Raw genomic sequence first — 25,392 nt, 5'->3', positions numbered from 1 at the left:
CCTCCTGCCATCTCCTCCCATTGAGCTCGCCACTGTTTCACTAGGGGGACGGGGCCCCTCTGAAGCTCCACCATCTTCCCCCACCAGCGGCATGACAAGCCTGCGCTGGGCTTTGTTGGCTGGAAAAGTAGAAAGCTATAAGGAATAGAGCTTTGAGGCCAGCAGAACTGGGGAGGAAATGGAGAGCAAAGAAAACCACTGGGACTGCTGTGGAGGGCAGGTGCCACTTGGGGTGGTGCTTCTGCTGCCTCTTCATGTGGGAGGTGTGTGGTGCAGTGCGAGCTCCTGGGGGGCTGGCTTTGTGCTTTGTGCTTTGTGCTTTGGGAGGCTGGGTCCAGGCAAGCCCCAGCCTCACCTGATCCAGACCCACTAGGAAGCAGAGCCAGCTCCTCCGCAGCTCTGTCACCGCTCCCGCTGATGGGACTCAGTGTGGCAGTGGGGCAGGAGATGTGGCCTCAAGAGGTTTCTCCCCTTCTAGTGAGAAGCAGAGAAACCCCCAGAGCTGCAAAGGGGCAATTAAATCTGCTGCCTCCCGCACAAGGAGAGGCACCATTTGGAAGAGGGAAACTGCTCCACACACAAACCTGTATTGCCCCACCTCTTCTTTGGCAAGTCCAGAAAGGTAATAGCTCAGTGGGAGCAGCCAGGGCTCATGCCTGACCAAGAACTGCTTCCCAGAGTCCAGCTGGAGCCAAACCATTGCTCAGAGCAGCCAAGGAGAAGGTTGCAATCTGTGGGCAAAGGCTGCAAAGAGCGAGTAGGACCATATCGGAACTTGAACTATCAATGGCCTCATCCGAAGTCCAACACTGAATCCAATTGGCCACACAGAAAAGCTGTTCCTGAGCCCTCCTTTCCGGGAGGCAGATGTTGTGCTTCTTATGCCATTTTGCAATGAGCAGAGACTCTCTGGGCTCCCATCAGTAAGTGGTGGGGACAGAGTCTCGGCATTAGAGGAACCTCCCAGAAATCAGCCTGCATCCCCCACTGGTACAAAGCCCTCCCATGGACCAAACCGAAAGGGGCCTTGCTATTGTGTTCACCTCATCTGCTCTGAGGGAGGCCACTGCTGTGGCCCAAACCTTCCTGCCCTCACACCCCACTTTGCCATACCCTGAAAGTCACATCTGACCTGGTATCAGAGTGAACAGGCTGTGTTAATAAAGTGGGGGAGGTCCTTCTAATCTGTGCTACCTTCCCACACCAGCAGCCCCCAACTCTGGCATTGCACCAAGTGGGATGAAAAATTTAGTCAGCTATGAACCTCCTTGTCACCCCAATATTTTCCACTGGGCCTGGCCTGCCCTTTCCTCAGCCACTCACTGGCCTGGCCCACACCCCTCCCCATCCAGCAGCTTGAACTCCCATCTCCACAGACAGCTGTGACCAGAAGACACTATCTTAGACAGTTCAGCCAACCACATCCCAGCTTTTACCCTGTTCACCCCACAACCCCCTCTGTCCCCTTTGCACCTGCCTCTCCCTGCTGTCAGGCTCTCCCGGAGAGGTTCCTTTGCCCCACTTCAGGCTCCCCCCAGCCCTAAACTGTCAGTGGGGCTACGAGGGCCATGGGACAGGCCCTTGCCACTATTTCCTGCCTGAGCAGAGCAGGATGTGGCCCCGGGGGAGAAGGTGGGGCAGGGACTGGTGGAGGCAGACACCAGCAGACACTGGGGGATGAAGCAGACGGGTGCAGGCAGAGACAGAGCAGAGCAGGACAGCATTGCAGATGCAGAGCAGAGTGGGGCATGGGAGAGATGCCTACTTGTCTGGAGCTTTGCTCACAGCAGGTGGAAGCAGCCAGCTTGTGTCTGGAGAAGTAACCACATCACAACTGTGGCATTTCTTCCCCGAAACAGCCAGCCTTTGTGAAACAGGATGAGGGACCCAGCCTCTTGCATTTGCCACACACACAGAGTGTGCCAGGCTGAATTGCCCTGGGTTGGGGTAAAAGACAGGCTTTGCTGTGAGCAGGATTTAAACCTGCACAGGGAAACCCTACTGGATTTCAAATCCAACACCTTATCCACTCACTCATCACAGCTCTGAGTTCTTTAGTGTTTTGTTATCATGGATACTGGACAATAATCAGACAATGTCATCGGGAATACAGAATTCAAACAGCAACCTGGCTCCCACCATTGAGGGGATTTGGGGATCTCTGTGCTCAGCCAGGTGCAATGGCATAAGAAAGCACCTTGAACATCTTCCCCCCACCCCCCCGGGAGGGAACAGGAACAGCTCTGACCTGGAGGCTGGATTTGTGAGGAAGTCTGGACCATGGACAAAGCACATGGCTGGGATGCAGCGCTCAGGATCCCTTTCCCAAATACACGTATCTACTTCTCATCGGACACTGTGTTCTGCTAAATCTGCCCGGCTCCCTCCAGCATGGGCTGAGCTCAGGGACATGTAGTTAACCTGCCCTACAGATGTGAGGTCATCAGGTCCCTCCCACCAGTTGGCTCCCGCACTCAGTGTATCCCAGGGAGTGAGCCCTTGTGCCCTGGAGTGACCCAAAGCAGGTCTGGGCTGGGTGGGATTCTGTGTCTCTGGCTGTGTGTCCTTGTCACATGCTGGAGTCACTTTCCATCAGAGCTTTAGTTTGCGTCCTACAAGCCTTTTGGTCTGTTTCTCTTTGGGCCTCTCTGTCCATTGCAGCCAGTAAAGAGAGCACAGTCTATCTGGCCAAGGCTGTTGGCTGATGTTTTTGGTTCATCAATTACAAAACTGCTCCCTGTCTTGTGGAAAGGTATTGCAGGTTCTCACTTTCAGGAACTCATAGGAGCAGGGAATGCTCAGTCACAGACTAATCATAGAAGCAGAAATCCCTGCCAGGATAGAAATGAGTTCTGTGTTTGTTGCTGAGTTCAATGGGGGAGCTTGTGTGATATCCAGTGTCCCACAGAATCTCAGCTGGATTCTTCTTCCTCTCTCCTGAAATGCCATCACCTGGGTGGCACTTGTCATAACACGTGGGTGGGTTGAACTAGCTACAGGAGCGGGCAGAGGGCTAAGTGCTGCATTTCAATAGCTCAGCTGGTAGAAAGGAGGACAATAGGGAGTCTTCAGCAAGTTCTCCTCACTTGTCTACTTCATGTCCAGTGCAAGTGGGGTCTTCTTTATCCTCCCCTTGCTGAGGAAGACAAAGAAAAGAAAGGAGCAGGATGCTGCCACCTAGACACCACGCACAGGCTGACAACGTTCTTCTAAGGAGCATTCAACAGTGTCAGAGAAAGCAAGGATGGTGTGTAATAGGACAGGAGCCATGGGCACATGTAGAGAAACCAGCCCAGGGACCTTTGCTCAAAACCCAGGCCACTTACAACCCCAGGCTGGGATTTCCTTCTTTCTAAGGCAAATTCCAACAGCCACTCTTCCACCCCCACTGGCCAGCCAGAACTCCCATGAGCAACCCCACAGATTTGTCAGCTGCTATTCCACCTCAGACCACAAACCCCAAATTCAGGTGATTTGTTGGAAGAAAGGCAAACGTGAAACCACACACACCCAAGTGTTGTCTGGCAACACACAGGGCCCTTGAAGAAATGGCTTTAGTAGTGTTAGAAGCACCCTCTAACCAACTGTGCGCGGTAGCTTATGGGACATAAGCAAACAAGGGATCCTTCTGGACAATAAAAAGGCAGTTGCTGGACTGTTGTGATCTCTGGAATAGGAATACTGCACCTCCCCTACCACCCTGCACCCCAGTCTGGCATCCCCTCAGACTGTCACTCTCTCCTCATTGTCCTGTGCCCAGCCAGGAGTCCCCTCACACCCTGCTGTCCTGTGCCCACTCTCTTGGGCTCCTGCCTGGTGTCCCCTCAGATCCTACCACTTTTTTCTAGATGACCTACGCCACTCAGAGCAGAAGGGTTTAAGTCAAATGAAGTCACAGCCGAGAAGGAGGTGCTGGCGGGCACAGCCTGGGTGGTGCACTGGACCGTATGCTTGTAATCTTACTTGTGGTTATTATGTGGCCCCCAGACATTCCAATTTTGTGAGATCAAATGCCACCAGTACAGGCACCGACTCCTCCAGCTCTGCCCTGCTGCTGCTGAAATAATGGAACAATATTTAACAGGTTTAAAGGTGAGAAGGGCCTGACTCCAGAACAAGGCCCCCAGAAGTGTCAAAATTCAGATGGGGCAACGTGGCTGGGTCCCCCCGAGGAGCACTTCCAGTAGTTCTTAATAGCGGCAGGTCTTTGGGGATCTCGTGGACTGACGGTTGGCTTCCTGGACTTATTTCTATGGACGAAGGGGATTTCAAAGATGGCAGGGTGCTTTTGAAAAGGACCCCCCTCTGGAGGAGCCACGTGGGAGCAGGACGTGGGAATTGCAAAGTGCTGCAGCCGGCAGCTTTTTAATGAGGTGCTGAATATACATTTCAGTGCCTCAGAAGAAATCTTCCAAATGGCCATTAGCACGGCAATTTCAAAGATTTCTCCAAGTGTAGGCGTAGCCCTTCTGAAAGAGTGGGCTGGGTCAGTCGTTCAGCTGTGTTCCTAAAGAAGCGTTTCCTTCCCATTCCCCTGGAGATACCATCACGGTTTCAGCTTCGGGACTTGTCCCACTGGGTGTTTTCCCCAGATGGAATAGTTTATAACAGCAGAAAAGCACGAAGGTTTGAGTCACACTGGCAGCATTTAAAACTACAAGGAAGCCCCAGAACATCTCCTCTAAGCCCCTGCACATCCCAGGCCGCCGCACCTCACCGCATGTCTGTTCTCGTGTTCTTTCTCCGCCCTGGCTGGGAAGGTAAAGGGGATTTCTCTGGGGTGTAGAGGGTAAGGAGAGTAGCCTGTCTGAGGGGTGTGGAGCTGGATTACGCTGGTTAGGGGTGTGGCTAAAGGATACACCTTGCTGTGAGTAGGATTTGAATGTGCACAAGGAAACCCTATGGGATTTTTATTGCAATGCCTTAACCATTCAGCCATCACAGCTAGGGAAAAAGTACATCTCCACAGGCCAGAGATCACAGGGTCTAGGCCTGATATCATCTGAAATAAAGAATTCCAACAGCTCCATTTCTTCCAGTGCACAGGAGGGTTTGGGGGTGTACAGGAGTCCCTTGAAATGTGTAAGTAACATTAATGTGAGTTAAGCACAACTCAAAATCCCGCTCTCCCTCCCCCGGTACGGGATCACCTCCCCCAGCCTGGTGTAGTCCCAGTTCAAACCTTTGCATAGCGCTGGCTCACCACCCACTGTGCAGCTCTGACTCACCCCAGCCATGTGCAGATCCAGCTCCATCCCCTGAAGGGCTGCACGGCCCTGGCTCATCTACATCATCTGCAGCTCTAACCCAGCCTGGCTTCACCCCACTACTCCCCTGTCACGGCCCCAGCTGCCCCCACAACCCCAGGACTTACCTTTCAAAAGGAGCTCCAGGAGCTCAGATGCTCCTGCTGCTTCCCGGCTGCAGAACGGGCCTTCTTGGGGGAGAAAAGCCGGGTCCTAACTTATGCAAAATTCAAGTGATGTGATGGTGCTGGGAACACAATCCTGGCAGAGCTGGAGGGACGGCTGTACCTGCTCAGCCATGTGATTAAACCACAAACCAGCTTCCTGCTGTGGGGGGTCTGTGATTGTGACCCCCATACACCCTTCCAAAGCACCGATCTATTACGGGCCTTGCTGTCTTGATTCTGTCCATAAGACTATGCTGCCCTGCAGAGAGCATTTGGAGTATTGACTGTGGCCGCTAGTTTACACTGCCCTGAGAAACATAAAAGGGGTTCGGAATACACCACCCCGACAAGACCACAAAGATGAAAACACTATTTACTCCTTACAACATGACAACTAGCATCACTGAATGAAATTAGTAGGCAACAGATCTCCCAGAACCAAAAGGAAGCATTTTTCACACAACTCACACTCAACGAGTGGAACTCCTCACCAGAGGGTGTTCTGAAGCTCAAGATTAGTCCAGGATTCAGAAGCGAAGTGGATAAGCTCATGCGCACACTCTCAGTCATTGCTTTTCTCACTGCTTCACCTCATGCCCACAAGTTTGGCCCTTTCACTTCCACTCAGCTTTGTCCTTTGTCTCCATGATGCTAAAGGAAAGCAGCTCAGGAGAGGTAGACAAGTCAGGTGAAAGCAGGAGGGAGGAGGAGTCGCAGGCTTCAGAACAGCACAGCCCCCCTCCTCAGGACACCTGCAGCAGGAGGCAACTAACGAGGACAACTCCATGTGGAGGCTTAAAAAACACAGAATTGCAAAGGTGAGGAGAGCCCAGGCTTGCAGACAGCCACAAACAACCTCCCAACCACCACGCCCCTGACCCCACCAGCATCTGGGTGGCTGGTGACACTCAGGGACCAGCCTGAAGCAATGCAATAACTACTCAGCAACAGACTTGAATCTAGGATGCCTGGAGCTCCGTATAGGAGCCAGGAGCCCTGAGGGGTCAGCAGCTCTGTAACAAATCCCTTTCAGCATCATGGAAACCAGGAGAATGCACATTGTGGATCATATCTCACATCCACATGACCCAATGTCCTATCTGCTGAGACTGGCAAACACCAGGTGCCCCAAAAGCCCCACAGCCAGGTACCACTGGGAGTTGAACCAAGGGTCTCATTTTTACAAGGCAGCTGTTTTAAGAAGCTAAGCCGTGGCACCTGCCTCTGGGTAAGGTTTGCTGTCTGTCCAGGCCTGACTCCTGCCAGCCCCACCTGGGCCTGCTTAGCTCAGCTGGAATTTAGATCCTGTCAAGCAGAGAAGCCTGTGGAGTTTAACTCCCAAGCGGGGGTTGACTCTTTGGACAGGTCTGGGCTAGAAAATTAGGTGGTGTCACTCCATGACACAAGGGTATAAAAACCATTGTACTGGGGAGGCTGTGGTCAGTACTGGCAGTGCCCGAGAAATGAGGAAACAGTGACATCTGAAACGTTAAGTAATCATAGCACGTGCCCCTGGTTAACCTGTGTTTTAAACAGAAATATGTAAGGACAAGGAGGCTGGGGTCCAGCAGCTTTCTAACCCAAATGGGCTTCTCTTTTTACAGGGGGCTATAGGGTAGGAAGAAGAAGGGGACACTGGAGAAGGTTAGCTTCTCATCTGACCCTGTCTTGGAAAAGAAACGCAAGTGCTTTTAAAGAATGTGGGTATTGATCCTGCTTCTTCAAGCACATAAAGCAAGCACTCTACCATTTGAGCAAATTCCTCTGTGAAAGGCATACTTTCTAATTCACCAATCTCATTCCAGAGGCCACAAAATCCCCATGACTGCTCATGGCTCTTGCTAAGGGACCTAAAGGCTTTGTCTGCACAGCAGCTTTACTCCTGAATAAGCGATTGCAGATGAGGTATTCCACAGTAGCTGATTCCAATATAGCTCAGTAACACACAACATGGATTTGGAAATACCGCTCTGCTATTTCGACATTCAGCATCTATAAACAAAGGAGCCTGTTCCGAAACCCCTGCTTCAAAGGAGCGATTTGAACGAGCTAGAATCATGATGCAAAGAGATGCCCAGCCAAGGCTCTGCTCTCTCTCTCTCTCTCTCTCCTTTGAACTCCTGGCCTTAGGCAGGAAAAGTGTCTTCTTGTCCTCAGCTCCAGAGAGGAGTAATTCATATTTCTATCACCCTCAGAGTGTGTCTACACTAGCTGGGAACGTCAAAGAAACAGGCAAAATGTTAAAATAGCGGGTTGTGTCTACGTGTTGTGATTCTACGCACCATCAGCTATTTCGACGTTGAAATGGAAGTGAGGTGGCGAGACATCGAAATCACTATTCTCATCCAAAGATGGGAATCGCGCCCTACTTCAATGTTGAACGTCAAAGTCTGGCGTGTGTAGACGATCCACATCCTGTTACTTCGAAATAGCAGGGTCCTCCATGGCAGCAATCAGCTGAGGGGTTGAGATGTGCTGTCCAGCCCCTGTGCAGCTCTATGATTACTGCGCGCAGCAGCCCTTAAAGCACCACGGACCCGGATTTCCTGTGGCAGGAAGCTGAGAGCATGCAGGCAGCAGCACACGCACATGCTAGCCCTGCAAGCCCTCCACCAACCTCGACCCAACCACCCAGCACCATGGCATTGAGCCAGCCCCCTGAGTGCCCCCAGGCTGCCCCCCCCGAGGGGACCCAGGGACCCCCAGCAGCCAAACGGGGGACAAAAAGAGGTGGGACACCTCCTGGTTGGAGGTCGAGCTCTGAGACCTGTTGGGGCTCTGGGGTGAGGAGGACGTGCTCCATGTGATGGGGAGCATGGAGCGGAAAGCAGAAGCATTCACCTGACTGGCCGAGGGCCTGGCCACCTGGAGTCACCCTGCCCGCATGCCGGATCATGTCCATAGCAAGGTGAAGCAGTTGTGGAAGGGTTATGCCTGGACCCAGGACTTGGCCAGCCAGTCTGGGGCTGCCCCCACCACTTACCCCTGTTCCAGGGAGCTCAGGGCCATCCTGGGCCCCAAGACACCTGCTCCCCCCAGGGTACATTGGAAACAGCAGCAGAGGAATCCCAGCAGGTCTTGGAGCTGGAGTCCATCCCGGAGGCCAGCCCAGCACCCCAGGGCCCACCCGAGGAGCCAGCCCTAAGGACGGCAGAGGAGGGGTCCAGCAACAAGGCAGGGGGAATCCTCATAGATCTCCATTCCCGGAGCACCAGCCGGGTGTCCACCCACCTGTCTCCTGTGCACAAGCCCTTGTGCACCCCCACTCCTGCACCATCAGACTGAGGTGACACCGAAGCACCAGGCTGGTGGGGAAGGGGCAGATATCGCCTCTCCTCGGGGTGAAGGACACTGAAAGACTTGGCCTGAGGGCACTTTCGAGCTGGGCTCCCAATGCCAGTTCTATCTACACAGCTCCACACTGCCTGCAGGTGAGTGACTGTCGTGTAGAGGGTCCAAAGGGCAGCTTGTCCCTGTAAGAGGAGTCTGGGACTGGGCTGTAGGTGGGATCTCCTGGAAAAGCCAAGAGCCCAGGGGAGACCATTGATTATCTGCCAAACCCCCGGCCCTGCTCAAAGGTTTCACACAGGGAAAGCTGGGAAGTCAGCCCCACCCCCAGGGCACAGTGATTTGCACTGGGCTGGTAATAGAGCAAAGGGGTTGTGTGGAGGGTCACAAGTGGGACTGAAGGGCAGGAGACAGAAAGGCAAAATGTTCTTCTCGTTACGCTGCATCAAACACTCCCCCTGACGAGCTCCAGCTGGGGCAGCGCAGCCCATCCCCCCTCCGTGAGAGACAGGAGATAACTGTGCCCCACAGCTGGGCCCTCCTCGCCCCACCCCTGGGGTGTGAACAGGGAGAAAGGAGGGAGTGGGGAGCACAGAGTGAAAGTGAGGGGGGGACTCAGGCTGAGGGAGCAGAGGACGGGCAGGACTCCAGGCTCTGCTGGTGGGACCCTGGCACTGGGGCAGCTGGGGAGAGAGGAGGGCAGATTGGTGGAGTCCGACCCACACACTGCAGAGGGGACAGTAAGTGAAAGGGGCCTTTTTGTTCCCTCATCCTCACTGTCCTCTCGGTGGCAACTCCAGCTTCCGTCGGGCACAATGTCTGTGCTGGACATTGGGAAGGGGTTGTTGTGGGCATCCATCACAGTGTTTCAGCTGCATGAAAGTTCATCACTTGATAAATTAGGCTGGCAACCTTCAAAGTGCTGCAGGACTGCTTTTTGGTTGAAGACACAGACTAACACAGATACCTCTCTGTCAGGAACCACACTACAAACAAGGGGAGCACCATGGCTTAGCTGGCTAAAGCACCTGTCTAGTAAACAGGAGATCCTGGGTTCAACTCCCAGTGGTGCCTTGCAGAAAGCCTTTGACAACCTTTTCCCACATGTGTCTGGGGAACTGAAGAGCCCTTCCCTGGCAATCCCAGCCATTGCTAGGGAAGGTGAAGACTGATGGTAGAGGAGCACTGGAAACATTCAGGTACAGAGTAGAGCTCAGGAAAACACAGCTGTAACTGGTGTGGGGAAGGTGGTGCCTCTGCCTGCAAGAACAGAATCTGCTTCTTCCAGCTCTGGGGCTGTCTGTGCACAGAGGGTGACAGTGCAACCTCTCCAGGTGGGGCACGGCAGGAGAGGGAGAATTACTCTCTTCTCACATCCCTTTGTTTGACACTGACAAACTCCAACCAAGTTAGGAGAAAAGTCCCAGAGAGGCACTGTGGCTCCCCTGGCCATGGACCTCCCAGGTACATGGGGATTAGGAAAGCAGCACCCAGTGGTGCCTGGCCAAATATTTCTGGCTGCCACTCACCTGCTTTGCAGCCCCACTGGGCTGTGCTGGAGAGTTCAGAGAGCTGCAGGAGGCAGCTGCCATCATTCTGGAGGAAGAAGTAACAGACACTGACAGGTTCAAGAAGTTCCAGTTAATGCTAACTCTTAATGCTAACATTATCTTGTTTGGTAGATTTTCCCAGAGGCTTGCTCCTGGTTCATTAGATAAGGGGTTGCGGGGGTGCAGGCTTTACCACCCCTAAACTTTCATGAACAAAGTTCTTCCTCAGTTGATCACTGCAGTATTTAAGTCCAAACTCTGAATGGACTAATGGGTTACATTTCACTGGAACTCTCCTGGGGACTATCCAACAGGTCACAGCACCCTCCTTCTGAAAACAGATTTATATGGTCACTAGGTCTGACATTTTAGCACAGTAGAAGCTCCTTTATTCAGCAACCCCAAGCAAGCTGCAGGATCATCAAAAGTGCCAGACAGAGAAGTTACTGCCACTGATTGCAAACCCAGCCGCATCTGATTGATTGGTGGGTGTCCTTCAGCAGGTTCTTTTTGTAATCATTGATGATGCTCCAAGCAGATGAGAGAGAGCTGCCCCACACATCCTGGTAATCTGTCTCCCTAAGTGGCTGTAGCTCTGTTAGTGGGAGAAGCCAGAGAAGCAGGGGATGAGCTGTAGTATGTGCATGGACAAAGTTTAATCAAACCCCATTTGTAAAACCACTGTGAGCTGGGGAAGGGACAGAAGCTGGGGGAAACAGTGTTTGCCCTGCAGGGGGCTGAAGATGAATGAATCCAAGGGGCACTCTTTTTGTGGTGATATAGTTCAGTGGTAGACTGTGTAAAGACAGTTTAAGAGATTTATGTTCAAATCTAAAGACCTCCCTTTTCCCATCATATTCTGCATTTCTATTCTATGTGTATTTGTCATATGGAGATGAACCCTCAACATGTGCTACTGCCAATGCATATAACCCTAGCAAGCCCTTCCCTCAGCTGATATTAGAGAGTGATATGAACAAAGAGGTGCTCACTGGGAGTCTATAAAATGTATCACATTCAGTCAGATGTATCTGCGCACTTTTAAATGTGTGTGAATTCAGAACCAGGCTTATTGTATCCTCCCTCACCCAGATATTCCTCGACAATCACCACCAGCCTTTCCAGTCTCTGCTTCTCCGTTAGTTCTGGCTGGTTACTTTAAAAGAATAATGAACCTGTCTAGTCTCTCTGGAATTAGCAGAAAGAAGGGCAGGGATTGATGTCTGGGGGAGGACAGCAGCAGAGATGAGGCAGGAAGCAGTGTCCTGAGTGGCGAAACAGCTGGAGGGGGGCAAGTGCTGCAAGGTGCCAGCCTAAAAAGAGTTACAGGAGCTGAGAAAAAAAAAATGGCAGGTCCTATGATGTAATGGGCAGCACTCAGGACTCTGAATCCTGTGATCTGAGTTCAAATCTCAGTGGGACCTTCTGGCTTTTCAGTGGAAATCTCTTCCCGATCTGTAAATCAAGGGGGATTCTTTATGCATGTGAGTGAGGACGACTTCCTCTTGGTTGATTAATGAGGTCCCCTGGAGCTACGTCTCTTGTTGGGCTGGTTCACTAATATACCTGCAATAAGTTGGGCCTCTAGAACACAGCAGCCCTTTTAGGAATTCAGGACCTGTGGCCAGTGCTGCAAATAGATGCATTGCTGTCAAGGCCAGAGAGAGGGGAGTGCCACATTCATTTCCCCAGGGCAAATGTCTGCCCCTTTCCCAGCTCTGCACAGCCCAGCCCAGCCCAGCAGCTGGGAGAAACCAGAGCCCCTGAGTCACCCTTGGGGAAAGTCACCCTTCCCTCCCAGGCCGATTCCTATGCCCCTGTCTGCAGCTGAGTCACAGCTGTCCTTTCCCCTCTGCCTGGCTGAGGCATCACATTCCCAAGGTGTGTTTGGGGCCCTGCTTAGCAGGGGGGAGCGTGGCACTTTTGAGCTGACATCAGAGATAGGTTGGGCCCTGCCATGGAAAATTAAAGCATCCCCCTCCAGCCTCATGCAGTTACCTTGTGCTTGGAGTCTGCCCAGCAGAGGAGCTGGAACCCAGCAGGGTCGGGGATGGGGTGTGCACAAAGCAGGAGGCACAGAAGAGACTTCAGTAGGAAAGGAAGCAGAGAGGCCAAACAATAATGGGATTTGAATGCAGTGTGCAGAGTACAACACATTAGCAATCCTTTTCCTTTTCCCTCAGCCACCTCACCAGAGTGGTGCCTGGGCTTTTGAAACATGCCAAGGTGAGCACTGCCAGGAACCTTTCTGCCACTCCCTGGCTGGCTGGGGACACCCGAGGGGCAGGTGTGGCTGTTTAAAAAGGCCTCCTGTGCTATTGTGCACTTGTTTGCTCCTCCCCTGGGCTCACCTTGTCCCGCAGACACACACTCAGTGGGCACCTGTGCTGAGCTTATGTCCCTGCAGCTGCCTGGCCTGGGCCTCTGCCTCGGGGGCTGTAAGGCAACCGACTACAGAAAGAGAATTGGCCTCATCTGGGCTCTGGCCTGTGCAGCTCCACTGTCCCTCCTCAACCATTTACAGTAATATCATTGACACCCCAGACTCCAATCCTGTCCCTGAGCGCACACGCACCACATGGCAGTGAGTGTGCCAGGGAAGCTGGGCTTGCATTGGCTGAATGCATTGGTCCAGAAGCCCCTAAATCAAGCCGTGAGTGAGGCAGGCTAACACCAGCACCACTGCCATGGGTCAGAAGGAGGTCCTGAGAATAAAGGGATGAGACATTCACAGAGTGACACTGGAGTGGCTGAGGGTTCAGAGCCAGTGCAGCCAACTGAAGAGGGAGGTGTAGGAAGCAGTCCAGGGAGGAGCAGTGGGAGCTGGGAGGGGAAAGCCCAGTTGTGCTGGGTGTAGGGTCCCTCCTGGGCTGGAACCAGAGGGAGAATGGGCCTAGGTTCCCCCAGCCGCCACTGAGGTCATGGTAACAGCAACGAAGGGTCCTGTGGCACCTTATAGACTAACAGAAAAGTTTTGAGCATGAGCTTTCGTGAGCGCAGACTCACTTCATCAGATGCTGGTCTTGGAAATCTGCAGGGCCAGGTATAAGTAAGCCTGAGCAAGGCTGGGGATAACAAGGTTAGCTCAGTCGGGAAGGGTGAGGCCTACGACCAGCAGTTGATCTGGAGGTGTGAACACCAAGGGAGGGGAAGCTGCTTCTGTATTTAGCCAGCCATTCCCAGTCTTTGTTTAAGCCAGAGCTGAGGGCGTCGAATTTGCAGATGAATTGTAGCTCAGAAATTTCTGATGGCATCAAGGGAAAGGCTGTGAGCTTTGCACAGAAGGAACACTTCTGGGTAACTTGTGATTCCCCCGGCACCTAATGCATTGACGATGCCCATCGGAGGCCGGCATAGCTTCACGGCAGGATTCACACTTTCTGAATCCTGAAGAGGACATCGCGGTGAATCTTTCCAATTGTTAATAGGTTACTTAGCACTGTCTCTGTCTCTGTTCCCCTCTCACAGACCCCACCCTGCCACGGCAGGAGGCCTACTAGCCTTCACCTCCCCGCGTTGTCTCTGCTCCTCCCTCTCTTTTACTAATCTTTCTACATATATTATTTTTATTTTTATTTTTTTTGCAAGAAAAGAAACCAACAATCTAACTAAAAACTCGAAGTACGCTGACTCTGGCCACAGCCTGGGCGGATTCCGTCTGCAGCCGATGGCGGTTAAGAAGGAACTGGCAGGGACCGGATCGCGCACGTGGCCGGGGGTGTGCAAGGGAGCGGCGCGCGCCGGCGCATGCACCGTCCAGCAGAAACTGCTGGAAAGTTTCTGATCTGCGGCGCTGGGGCGAGCCCGACACCTATCGTGGAGCACCCACGGGGACACTCGAGGAAGAATCATAGAATCCTAGGTCTTGGAGGGACTTCAGGAGGTCATCCAGTCCAGCTCCCAGCCTAAAGCAGGACCAACCCCAACTAAATCATCCCAGCCAGGGCCTGTTCAAGCCAGGACTGGAAAACTTCTAGGGATGAAGATTGCACCACCTCTCTAGGTAAAGCATTGCAGTATTTTACCATCCTCCTGGTGAAATAAAAGCAGCACGACCCAAACACTGGGCTATTACTGTTGTGACTTGGATTTGAAACCAGGTTGCTGTAGCCATAATGCAGAGTATGAACCTCTGTATGATCACAGCAAGCTACAGAAGGCCAGTATTGTGCTTTTTTACTTTCTCAGGTTTCACCTGACAGTCCGGGACTCAGCACATGGCCCCAGGCATGGGCAGGGTTCTTGGGTTCCTGATGCACAAGACAAGGTGAATGCAGCTTTCCCAGCCTGGGACTCAAACCCTGAAACTTCCAAATAAGGTCCTAACCCTGAGAGAGCTGGGCAGGTTCCTGAAATAATTCAGGAATAGCAGACAGATTTTTGCAAGGTGCGAAACCTCATTCTCCTCGCAATAGTGCCGATTCCAAAACAGAGATTTTGGAATGGGGCTGAATAGGTAGGTAATTGGAGTTATTTAAAATAAGTTATTCAAGAATAGCGTATTCCAAAACTACTCTGCTGTGCAGTGATATCCCCAGCATGGCCTCCAGGGTCTCTATTCACAAACCGGCTCTGCTGTGCATGGACCTGCCATTTTGAAACAAGTTTTGTTTATTTCAGGGCTTTCTTGTAGCGTGAAGGCGTCATTGTGAACTAGATTATTTTGGAGGAATAATTCTGGAATAAACTCTTCTGAAATAACTCTGCACCTCTCTGGTCACTGCCTGTCAGCATCATGTAAAGCACCAGAATGTCCACTGTGGCCTGTGACAGCTGCACTGGGGAGGCTGGTGCCAGGGCTGGAAGGTCCCGAGGAGTGGGAGGGGATCTGGTTTGCTTGGCCTGTTCCCTCTGAGGCCACCTGTTCTTCTCCTCCCGTTTCACCTCTTCCTATCCCAGCTCTGCCTCTTCCACTGAGCTCTACCCCCAGCAGCCTGCTGCTCTCTCCTCTCCTCCCCACAGGCCTCTCCCCGTTCCCCAAGAACTGCCAGCCAACCCCACCTCTGCAGAGACCCCCCCACCCATCCTGTCACCTGTACCTCTCTGCCCCTCACCTGAGCTCCCATGGCCAAAGCTGCTCATCATGGACTTCCTCCAGGGCCTTCTCCTTGTGCTTCTGCACCGCACCCCCAAGGGCCCTTTCTGTGCCTTCCCCAGCCCTCTGCCCACCAGAGCAGCTTTTGGGGGACCTGAGTGAAGAAGCAGAACTCATGCAGGAAGATGAGCAGGGCAGGCAGGGACTTGCACCACTGGTGAGATAACTGGGCCTGTGGTGCTGCAGTAGCAGGTGTCCAAGGAGGGAGCCTGTGAGGCCCAAAGGCTTTTGGGGGGAGATGGGGAGCAGAGAAAGCCAATGGAGCTGCTGTAGGGGGCTGGTGCCCTTGGCAGAGGCCTCCTGCTGCTCCTTCCTGTGGGAGGTGTGTCTTGCAGAGTTGGGAATCTGGGGATCCTCACCTCCCCCACGCCCACTCTGCAGCCCTTCCCTCTGCCTTGGGTGGTAACTCTGACTTGCTCCCTGCCAGCCTCTCAGCCTGGTTCCTTCAGCTCTTTTGGCCTCCTGCCCAAAGCAGCCACAAGAAGGAAAGCAGAAAAAACCTGCCCATGGCCAGCATGGGGCTTGAACCCATGACCTTGGCTTTATTAGCACCATGCGCTGACCAACTGAGCTAGCTGGTCAAGTAAAAGAGATGCCACAAGAGGCCTTTTTGGAAACGAGCAACTGGGAGCTGCAGGGGCACTGGACTGAGATTTTCTTCCCTCCCCCACCAGCCTGGCCTCCCCTTTCTGACTCTCTCACCCATCCCCCACTGCTCGGAGCCCAGCTTGGAGTTCCCTCAGCCTCAGCTGCCCCTTGCCAGCTGTTCTGAGCCCTGCAGTGAGTCCCTCAGATCCTGTCACTCCCGCCCCTGCCCTAGTGCCCTGATCCCCTTGACCCCTCAGACCCTGCCAACCCCCCCACTGCCCTTTTCCCCTCCTCCGTCAGCCACAAGCCCTGCCCGGGTTCCCTTTCACACCTGCCACCTCTCCCCCCTGGCAGCCCAACTCCTCCTCCCTCTGCACTGCATAGTCACCAGCTGAGACCTTGTGCCCTGCCCAGGGGCTGTGTCAGAACGTCTCCCACCTGCACAATTCATGTCCACTGCAGGGGTTTTGCTTCCCAGCAAGTTTAGGAAATTTTGATGAGGAAGCAAAAGGAACTACAAGAGGGATCTCAGGTGTGTCAGGTCAGCACTGGGGACAGCTGGGGTGAGAGGTTAATTAACACTGGGATGAGGGCACAGCTGGGTGTGCCTGGGAGTGAGATGCTCCCTGTCACTCACTAGTGTGTGCAGGGACAGGGCTGGGGGGTGTCTCTGCAGCGGCAGGTTGAGGGCAGGATCTGCTCCTGCAGACAGGGCAGAACAGAGCTCCTGCCGACAGGGAATTGTGTCTGTGTTACAAACGTGCTGGAGGAGCTGGCTGGCACAGGCACCCCCAGAACCACAGAGCTGTGAGGCACAGACTCTCTTCTGGCAGCCACAGCAGCACCTTCCCCACACCAATCACAACTGCCTTTTCCCGAGCTCCAGGCTGTGACTAGATTCTTTCCAACACTCCTTTTCCATCAGCCTTTACCTTCCCCAGCAGGGAGAGACATTGCCGGGGGAGGTCTTCTCTGTTCCTCAGCCAGACATTGGAAAACATTAGGGAAGACACACAAAAGGGAGCCACCAGGAGTTGGCCCTATGATCTCCTGGTTTTTAAGCAGATATGTTAGCCAGCTAAGCCATAAGAACCACCTTGTTAAATTATAGTTTGCTGATGGGGAGGTAACTGTGTTAGTCTTTATCTTAAATCAAAAAACAGCCCTGTAGCACTTGAAAGAAATGTGTTTTTGTGGGGCCAACCTACACAGCTGGACTGCCCACAACAACGCCTTCCCATTCCCCAGCGCAGACTTTGTGCCAGAGGGAAGCTGGAGTTGCTGCCCAACGGACATTGAGGACGGGAGGAGTTAAAATTCTCCTTTCACTTATTGTGCCCTCTTCAGTGGACAGGTCAGAATCCACCAGTCTCCCCTCCTCTCTCCCCACCTGCCCCAGTGCCAGGATCCCACAGGACACTGAGGATGGGAGGAGTTCGGGTTTTTGTGTTTTTTATGTGCATTTTTTGTTATAGACCCTTGGGGTGCGTTTGCAGAGGGGGCTGCCAGGGGCAGGACATGAGCCCTGCAGGGCACTGGTGGGTGTGTCTGTGACATCACAAGGGCCTTTGGAAGAACCTCAGATGATTGGTTAAAGAGGTGCGGAGGTGGTGACTTCACAGACAGTCCAGCACAATGGCCAGGTGGGACAGGCTGCAGGGCCGGGGCCAGCTCAGAGTCCCCCCCCCAGGGCTTTGCTCAGGGAGTATCCTTCTTGAGAGCTCTGCCCTGGCGGCTGGGGAGAGAATTCATGGTGAGGAACATGAGCACAAGGAGGATCCTCTTTGGCCCATTCTCCTTTCCCACGACTAACTGCACTGGACGGCAGCGTCTGTGTGGGGAGGGTCAGAGTCTGACCCAGCTGGTGGGGGGGCGAAGAGAGACAGGGAAAACACCAGGTTAAGGTTCTGCCCTCGTCAGTGCTAAATTGTGTCAGCTTTAATGTGTTCTGCTAATATTACTCTGGGTGCATGAAGTGTTTGGGAGAGCTGCAGCACCAGTGAGTGGCAAGACTAAGATTTCCTAATACTGCATCTACACACAGGAAGCTAATTTCAGATGCATCCAATGGACACGCTATGGCTTATTTCAAATTAGGCTCAAGCCCCTGTGTTAGCAGCCCCTGATTCCAAATAGCTGCTGTTACTTGTTCTTGTAAAAGGAGACTTACTCTTTTCAAAATAAGCCGTCTCCTATTTATTTCTGAATTATTTCAAAGCAGCGGTTGCTTTGTGCAGAGGCTGGGATGGTTATTTTGAAATAACTTTGTTGTGCAGAACTCCCTTGTAAATCCAGGGCTGTGACAGACACAGCAGCAGCTGCTCAGAAGATAACAAGCCCTGCAGGTCAGGTTGCCACTCATCAGCTACGTCTACACGTGAAGCCTACATCGAAGTAGCCTATTTCGATGTGGCGACATCGAAATAGGCTATTTCAATGAATAACGTCTACACGTCCTCCAGGGCTGGCAACGTCGATGTTCAACATCGACGTTGCGCAGCACCACATCGAAATAGGCGCAGCGAGGGAACGTGTACACGCCACAGTAGCACACATCGAAATAAGGCTGCCAGGCACAGCTGCAGACAGGGTCACAGGGCGGACTCAACAGCCAGCTGCTCCCTTAAAGGGCCCCTCCCAGACACACTTGCACTAAACAGCACAAGATACACAGAGCCAACAACGAGTTGCAGACCCTGTGCATGCAGCATGAATCCCCCGCTGCAGCAGCAGCAGCCAGAAGCCCTGGGCTAAGGGCTGCTGCACACGGTGACCATAGAGCCCCGCAGGGGCTGGAGAGAGAGCATCTCTCAACCCCCCAGCTGATGGCTGCCATGGAGGACCCCACAATTTCGACGTTGCGGGACGCGGATCGTCTACACGGTCGCTACTTCGACGTTGAACGTCGAAGTAGGGCGCTATTCCGATCCCCTCATGAGGTTAGCGACTTCGACATCTCGCCGCCTAAAGTCGAAGTTAACTTCGAAATAGCGCCCGACGCGTGTAGCCTCGATGGGTGCTATTTTGAAGTTAGTGCCGCTACTTCGAAGTAGCGTGCATGTGTAGACACAGCTATCAGCACCCCAGTGAAGGGGCATTAGGAAGGGTAACTGAGTGAAGGGAATAAAGGGCAGGGCTCCTCCCAGCAAAGCAGAGTGAAGCCTCCTGAGCAAGACTCTGGTCAGGTCTCCAGAAGCCACTCAGCTTCCTTCATGTCTTTGGACATTGCTGCCTATAGCAGTCCAGCAAAGGTTAACAGAGGAACACCCTGTACTTATCTACTGGCTAGCAAGGGTTAGACCCCTTGGTTTTATGAGCACCATGCGCCAGCACCTAAACTATCCAAGCTACAGAGAAACAGCTCACAAGGGCCCTTTCAGAAAGGAGCAAGAGGCAGCTGTAGGTGCAGTGTGGTTCCTGGAGTGAGATTGCTGTCCCTCCCCCACTGCTCAGCATCCCACCCAGGCATCCCCACAGCCCCTCCCCCACCACCCTGAACCCCAACCTGGAATCTCCCCCTCAGACTCTGTCTCCCATTCCCCACTGCCCTGAGCCCTGGCTCGGAATTCCCTCAGACCCTGCTGCCCCTCACGCACTGTCCTAGGCCCCTGCCAGGTTTCCCCTCAGACCCTGCCTGTCCCCTCCCTCTCTTCCCCTGAGCACGACATTAACATGGCCTATGTTCCTTGGCAAAGGGTAACACAATCACCTCCTGCTGCAATGTGCTTCCTTTGGAGGGACCCCAGTCTGCTGCCTGCTCCTCAGCTGACCTGCTCCCAACTCACCCACAGCACATGGCCTTGGAGCAGCAGCTGCCCTGGCTGCTCTCCTACCACAGACACAGAGCCCACAGGAGCAGACCCCACAGCTGTCACCCCAACTCCAGAACCTTCTGCAGGTGCGGTGCTAAACCTGCCCACCAAAATAACCCCCCTGCAACTCGTTCCTACCTGCTCCAGGGGTATCTCCCTTTTCAGGACATGACTTACCTGTGCATCACCACTTTCTCTCACCTGAGACAGCCCATGGCCCTGACTTCCTCTTTCAAATCCAGCCTGCACGTGAGAGCACTTCCTCTTCCCACCAGGTGGGAGACAAGATGTTGATAGTGCTCTCTTGTGCCATTGCACCTCGCTCAACATAGACAGCCCCAAACCCCACTGTAGATTGTGAGCTTCCTGGGGGTCAAAAGCAGCTCGCCTTGGGCAGGAAGTTACAACAACATCAGTTTCATTGGAAAATGTGGGTATCAATCCCACAACCCTTTATATGCAAAGGAAGCACTTTACCATTTGAGCTAATTCCCCTCTGGAAAGGAAAGTGTTCTGCCCCAGCCACCTCATTGCTGACTCCTTATGTCCCTCTCACTCCCCTGGCTCCTTTCCTAAGATGATCCTTGTTAGCCAGTTCCTACCAGCTGGCTGGCTGAGCTGTTCAGACAGTGCTGCTAATAATGCCAAGGAGATGGTTTCAAGCTCTATGTGACACTTTGGGCCATCTTGACGAAGTGGCCTGGCTACTGTGGACAGGGAGGTTCCATCACGCACAGGGAGCTGTGCAGTGCCAGCCTTGTGGGAGGGGTCTGTGGGAATCCCTTCCTGCATCACAATGCCACTGCCTGGGGCTGCTGGTGCCTGGCAGCCTGGCTTTGCACTGCCTGGTGTTTTCTGACCAGGTTCCACTGCCTGTGTCACCTCCCTGGGCTCAGGGTTTCACTGGCCAACATGGACAGGTGATATACACACAACAGGGGTGGCTTTGTGAACTGCAGAGGTCTGTAGCATGCGGTGCTTTGGCAGATGCTTCATTTCTGAGAGCAGCTGCAGAGGAGATCAAGGACAGTCAGTGTCTGTGGGAGGAGGGGTTCACATTGGGGCTCTGGGGCATATTTTTATGCTTTTAATTACTGGCCATGTGTGTGATTTATTTCTAGAGCTGTTTTTGGAGTGCCCCATCTGGGTGTGTTTACTAGCCAGAGCTGTTAGAAAGCACCACCAGCACCCCCAGGCAGTGGCATTGTGATGCAGGCAGGGATTCCCATAGAGCCCTCCCACAAGGTTGGACCCGCACAACTCCCCGTGCGTGCTGGAACCTCCCCATCCACAGCAGCCAGGCCACTTAGTCAAGAGGCCCCAAAGGCTCACCTAGATCTTGAAACTGTCACCGTGACATTATTATCAGCACTGTCGACACAGCTTGGCCAGCCAGCTGATTGGAACTGGTTTTACAAGTGTCATCTTAGGAATGGAGCCAGGGGAGCTGCAGGGACATATGGACTCAACAATGAGGTGGCTGGGGCAGAACATCGCCTTGCCCAGAGGGGAATAGGCTCATATAAACTCTTCATGTGTTTTGTTCCTCTCAGTGTTTGTTCTGGATCTAGGTTCTTTTTTGTGGCCAATCTGAGCAGCAGAGGGACATGCCAGGCTGGTGTTCCAGGTAAGAAACCCCTCGTTCTCTGCACTCTGGCCTCTCTGGGAGCCCCAATAAATGATAAATGACTCATAAATGAGTCTTTTGGGGCAGCAGTCACTCCATGGACTGCTCATTCTTTCATTCTCAAGGCAAGTTCCTGACCCCTGGCTGTGGGGCTGGGGTTAAACTGGCTCATTCATGTCTTGCTTTGGGTGCTCTGGGCCAATGCATGGTGCTCTGGAGCTGAGATCTGTCAGGGACTTTTCTCTGCCGTGTTGATCCTTTCTTCAGCCCCCACTTGTGTGTTTGATGGGAATAGAAACCTGAGCCTTGCAGGATGGGAACTGATCTCAGCTGAGGGACAGATTTCCTCAGTGCTGGCACGTTTGCAGAGGAAAATTTTAAGAGTTGAAGTCCATTTCAGAGATCCAGGGCAAACCCCGAAAGTACTGGAGATGGAGATGAAAATATATTTTCCTCAAGAAAACCACCTGAAAAGGAGCACCTATTCAGATGAAGTCAAATGCTCCACCCCTGAGCTCTGCCCCTCTTTACCACTTTAAGATGGTGAGAGTTTTGTTTCTCTGTAGAGGCAACTCAACCTTTCTCAGAAGGAATGTGCACATGAGAATCGGGCTAGTCAAGGAGTGCAGGGTGCCAAACTTTCAAGAGTCACAAGTGTCAAGAAAAGATTCAAATGGCAGGTCTCAGGGTGTGATGGACAGCTATCTATCTCTCTATCTATCTATGTACATTTAGAACTCTGAATTTTTCTATCTCAGTTCAAATCAATGTGGGTCCTCAAGGTAGCACTGAGGTTTGCTATAAATCTCTCTTTGTCCAGGGTTTTGTTTTCTTATCCACAGGTGCACCTGAGTGAGGGCTTTTTCCTCCTGCTGGATAAGTGACGCCCACCAGAATGCCTCCTCCAGTATCCACCTTTTGGGGAACTTTCCAGTAATTGGCCTGCATCCCCCATTGGTTCAAAGCCCTCCCCTTCCATGAAGGCAAAGGGGCCTTGCTGTTGTGTTCACCTGAGTTGCTCTAAGGGAGACCACTGCCATGGCTGAAACCCTCCTGCCATCTCCTCCCATTGAGCTCGCCACTGTTTTACTTGGGGGACGGGGCCCCTCTGAAGCTCCACCATCTTCCCCCACCAGCGGCATGACAAACCTGCAGTGGGCTTTGTTGGCTGGAAAAGAATAAAGCTATAAAGAATAGAGATCTGAGGCCAGCAGAACTGGGGAGGAAATGGAGAGCAAAGAAAACCACAGGAACTGCTGTGGAGGGCAGGTGTCACCTGGCAGGGTGCTCCTACTGCCTCTTCCTGTGGGAGGTGTGTGGGGCAGTGCGAGCTCCTGGGGGGCTGGCTTTGTGCTTTGGGAGGCTGGGTCCCAGCAAGCCCCAGCCTCACCTGGTCCAGACCCACTAGGAAGCCTGTCCCTTATGTAGAGGTAATGACCATTAAGCCTTCCTCTGCCACATGGACTGGAGACCCTGTCCCTGGTGGGGTGTTTTCGGACAGCAAGAATTTTGGCGGTCAGGTCTACAGAGTGGGGAGAGGGCAAGAACCTTGTGATCAACATCATCTCCTGGGATGGGGAAAGGCTGGCCAGGCTGGGTCCAGGGCTCAGGTTCTTCTCAGTCAGGTGAAGGAAGCAACCAAGCAAAGGGAGGGATGCAGTTGGCCAAAGCCCCTTCCCAACAGGCTGGTAAGCCTCACCACATGCTGTGCACCTCGCCTGTGCATGCTGGTGTCTCCTCCCATCAGGGCTAGAGATTGCTCCCTGCCAGCAAAGTAAACGGGGGCAGGGCCTTCCTCACCCATATGCTGACCGCACAGCTGCATAGGGCACCTCAGCATTTCCCAGTTCATTCCATTCATTGCAATGGGAGCTGGGCACCTGAGTCCCCAGTCCCAGCCCTGTCTTCCTTCTGTGCTGTGTGGGCCCTGCTGCCAGGGAACAGAGAGGCCCTGGGGATGCCAGAACTGATCTACAGGCTCGGAGACTCTGCCTAGACAGTTCTGTGCCTCCAGCAAATCCTCCAGGGGCTGCAGGGCATTGGGTAGCAGCAGTAACCCTTGTGCAGCAGCGTAGATTGGGGGAATATCAATCTCTGGTGCAGCCGTGTGGTGGTGCAGTGGGGTAAAGCAGGTTCACCTCCCACTAGCCCTTCCCCACTCCTGAAAGGGACCAGTGTAACCAGCAGCAGCTCCTGGGGTGAGGGGCAAGTGGACCCATGCACTCCCTGCCATTTGTAGGCACCACCCACCACTTCGTATCCGCCGTGGTTCCCCCTTCCTGGCCAATGGGAAGTGCAGGGGAGATTACTGCAGTCAAGGGCCGATGTGAGTTCCCCCTTCACTGCCTCCCACAGGGACTGCAGGGAACATGGCAGCCATTAAAGAGAATAGTTGAGACTCCAAGGCCAAGGAGCAGAGCGTAGAAGATCCAAAGCCTGAAGAAGTGAAGCAGGGCCAGGGTCAGTGGGAGTCACAGACTCATAGGGCTCAATAATTGGAAGGGACCTGAAATGCCCATCGAGTCTAGTCCCATTTCCTCATGGTAGGACCAAGCACCATCTCTAGTGGGGTGAGCAAACCTCAGGGGGTATGAAATTTCATAAGGGGGGCACAGCCCAGTCAGCTGCTGGGTCTCAGGCTCACCCACCTCATTAAAAATGATGAAATCTCTTCCTGTTTCGAGGTCTGCGTCATCACATTTATACATCGATGAATAAAGTTTTTCCTTTCTTCAGACTTCTTTTCTCACACACACCCAAATGGGCTCTTTTATATATGAACATCACTGAAATTTCCCAGTGTATACCACCCAGTGTGCAGTGTGCATTTTCCCCACAAACCCAATGATGTCCCATTAAAGCTGGGAAGGGTTGACTGCAACCCTTTGACATGTAAGAATTTATGAAGGAGGAATAGTATCCCCCAAAGGGCACAGGATGATTTTCACTGGGAGAAGAGGTAGCATTTACATGACATTTGTAGATGGTGCTGTTTTTCTCAGGGAGGCTGTAGGGGGAGCAAGAGATTGAATCTCTGGTTTGATCCCAGGTTGAGAGGAAGTTTATCTTTCCATACCCGGTTCGCCATTCTCCAACCTTGTTTGAATAGTCCCATACACCATGGGACACGATGTATTGGAGACAGCTGCTCCTCCCTAGATTCAGCCCTGTCCCATTACACACCCAGCACCAGTGGCCCTTTCCTTTCACCACACTTATAAGTTTAGGAACATATGTTTTTCCCAGCCCCCCAAGTGTCATTTTCCTTCCATGTCCTTTTAAGTGGATAGGGTTCTCCAGCAAGCTCTGAGGAATTCAAATGGATTGCCGTGGTGGGGATACTAGCTTGTGAGTGAGCTGGGATGTGGCTGCAGACCCAGCAATTAGAAATGTTCAGGATCTGGGCTATCTGCACCTGTTGTTGGATGAAAGAATTGTCACTGTCACTCTGGATTCCCCAGACCCTCAGGACACAGTAGCTGAGGATTAAGCTTCTCAAAGGACACATGTTGGAAGCAGGACCCTTTCTGGTTCCGACAACCCCTTTCGAGGGAACCGCAGTCACGGTTTTACGTCCACCAGGCAGCAGGCGCTAGGCTCACTACTGCTTCTTGTTTGTTGGGTCCTGCTGTCTGCTCACCCTCTGCTTCTGGCAACCCTTACGAGAGCGCAGATTGTAAGGTATTGCAGGCTGTTCCTCTTTGTCTTCTGGGGTTGAAGCTGGTTCTGCGTGGTCTTGCAGAGGTGCTTGGTCCCCTGGAGGTGGCGCTGGCTTACACTGTGAGGCGTGGATCCATGCAGCGATGCCGGATAATTTCACTGCTGTCTGGGTGGTGAGCAGTACCTGGTATGGACCCTTCCACCGGGGTTCCAAGGCAGGCTTCCGAAGGTGGTGCCGCAGGTAGACCCAATCACCAGGCTCAAGAGTGTGACAGGCAGCAGAGGTGGGTTCCGTCGGCCAAGCGGCTCGCACCTGCGAATGGAAGGAGCTCACAGCTTGCATTAACCCTTTGCAGTAC

General features: G+C 53.1%; 3 non-coding genes across 3 annotated transcripts; 2 read left to right on the top strand and 1 right to left on the bottom strand.

Moving 5' to 3' along the window:
* Positions 1-1,962: 1,962 nt before the first annotated feature.
* On the bottom strand, positions 1,963-2,044 carry TRNAS-UGA (transfer RNA serine (anticodon UGA)). The gene has a single exon. It is a non-coding gene; the product is annotated as a tRNA-Ser (tRNA).
* Positions 2,045-9,701: 7,657 nt separating this feature from the next.
* On the top strand, positions 9,702-9,775 carry TRNAT-AGU (transfer RNA threonine (anticodon AGU)). Its single transcript has one exon. It is a non-coding gene; the product is annotated as a tRNA-Thr (tRNA).
* A 1,828-nt stretch (positions 9,776-11,603) lies between these two features.
* TRNAQ-CUG (transfer RNA glutamine (anticodon CUG)) lies at positions 11,604-11,675 on the top strand. The gene has a single exon. It is a non-coding gene; the product is annotated as a tRNA-Gln (tRNA).
* Positions 11,676-25,392: the final 13,717 nt, after the last annotated feature.

This window comes from Carettochelys insculpta, chromosome 7, assembly GCF_033958435.1.
Source record: "Carettochelys insculpta isolate YL-2023 chromosome 7, ASM3395843v1, whole genome shotgun sequence".
Classification (NCBI taxonomy): Eukaryota; Metazoa; Chordata; order Testudines; family Carettochelyidae; genus Carettochelys; species Carettochelys insculpta.
Note: the sequence above shows the minus strand (reverse complement) of the source record. Positions and strands in the feature narration are given on the sequence as shown.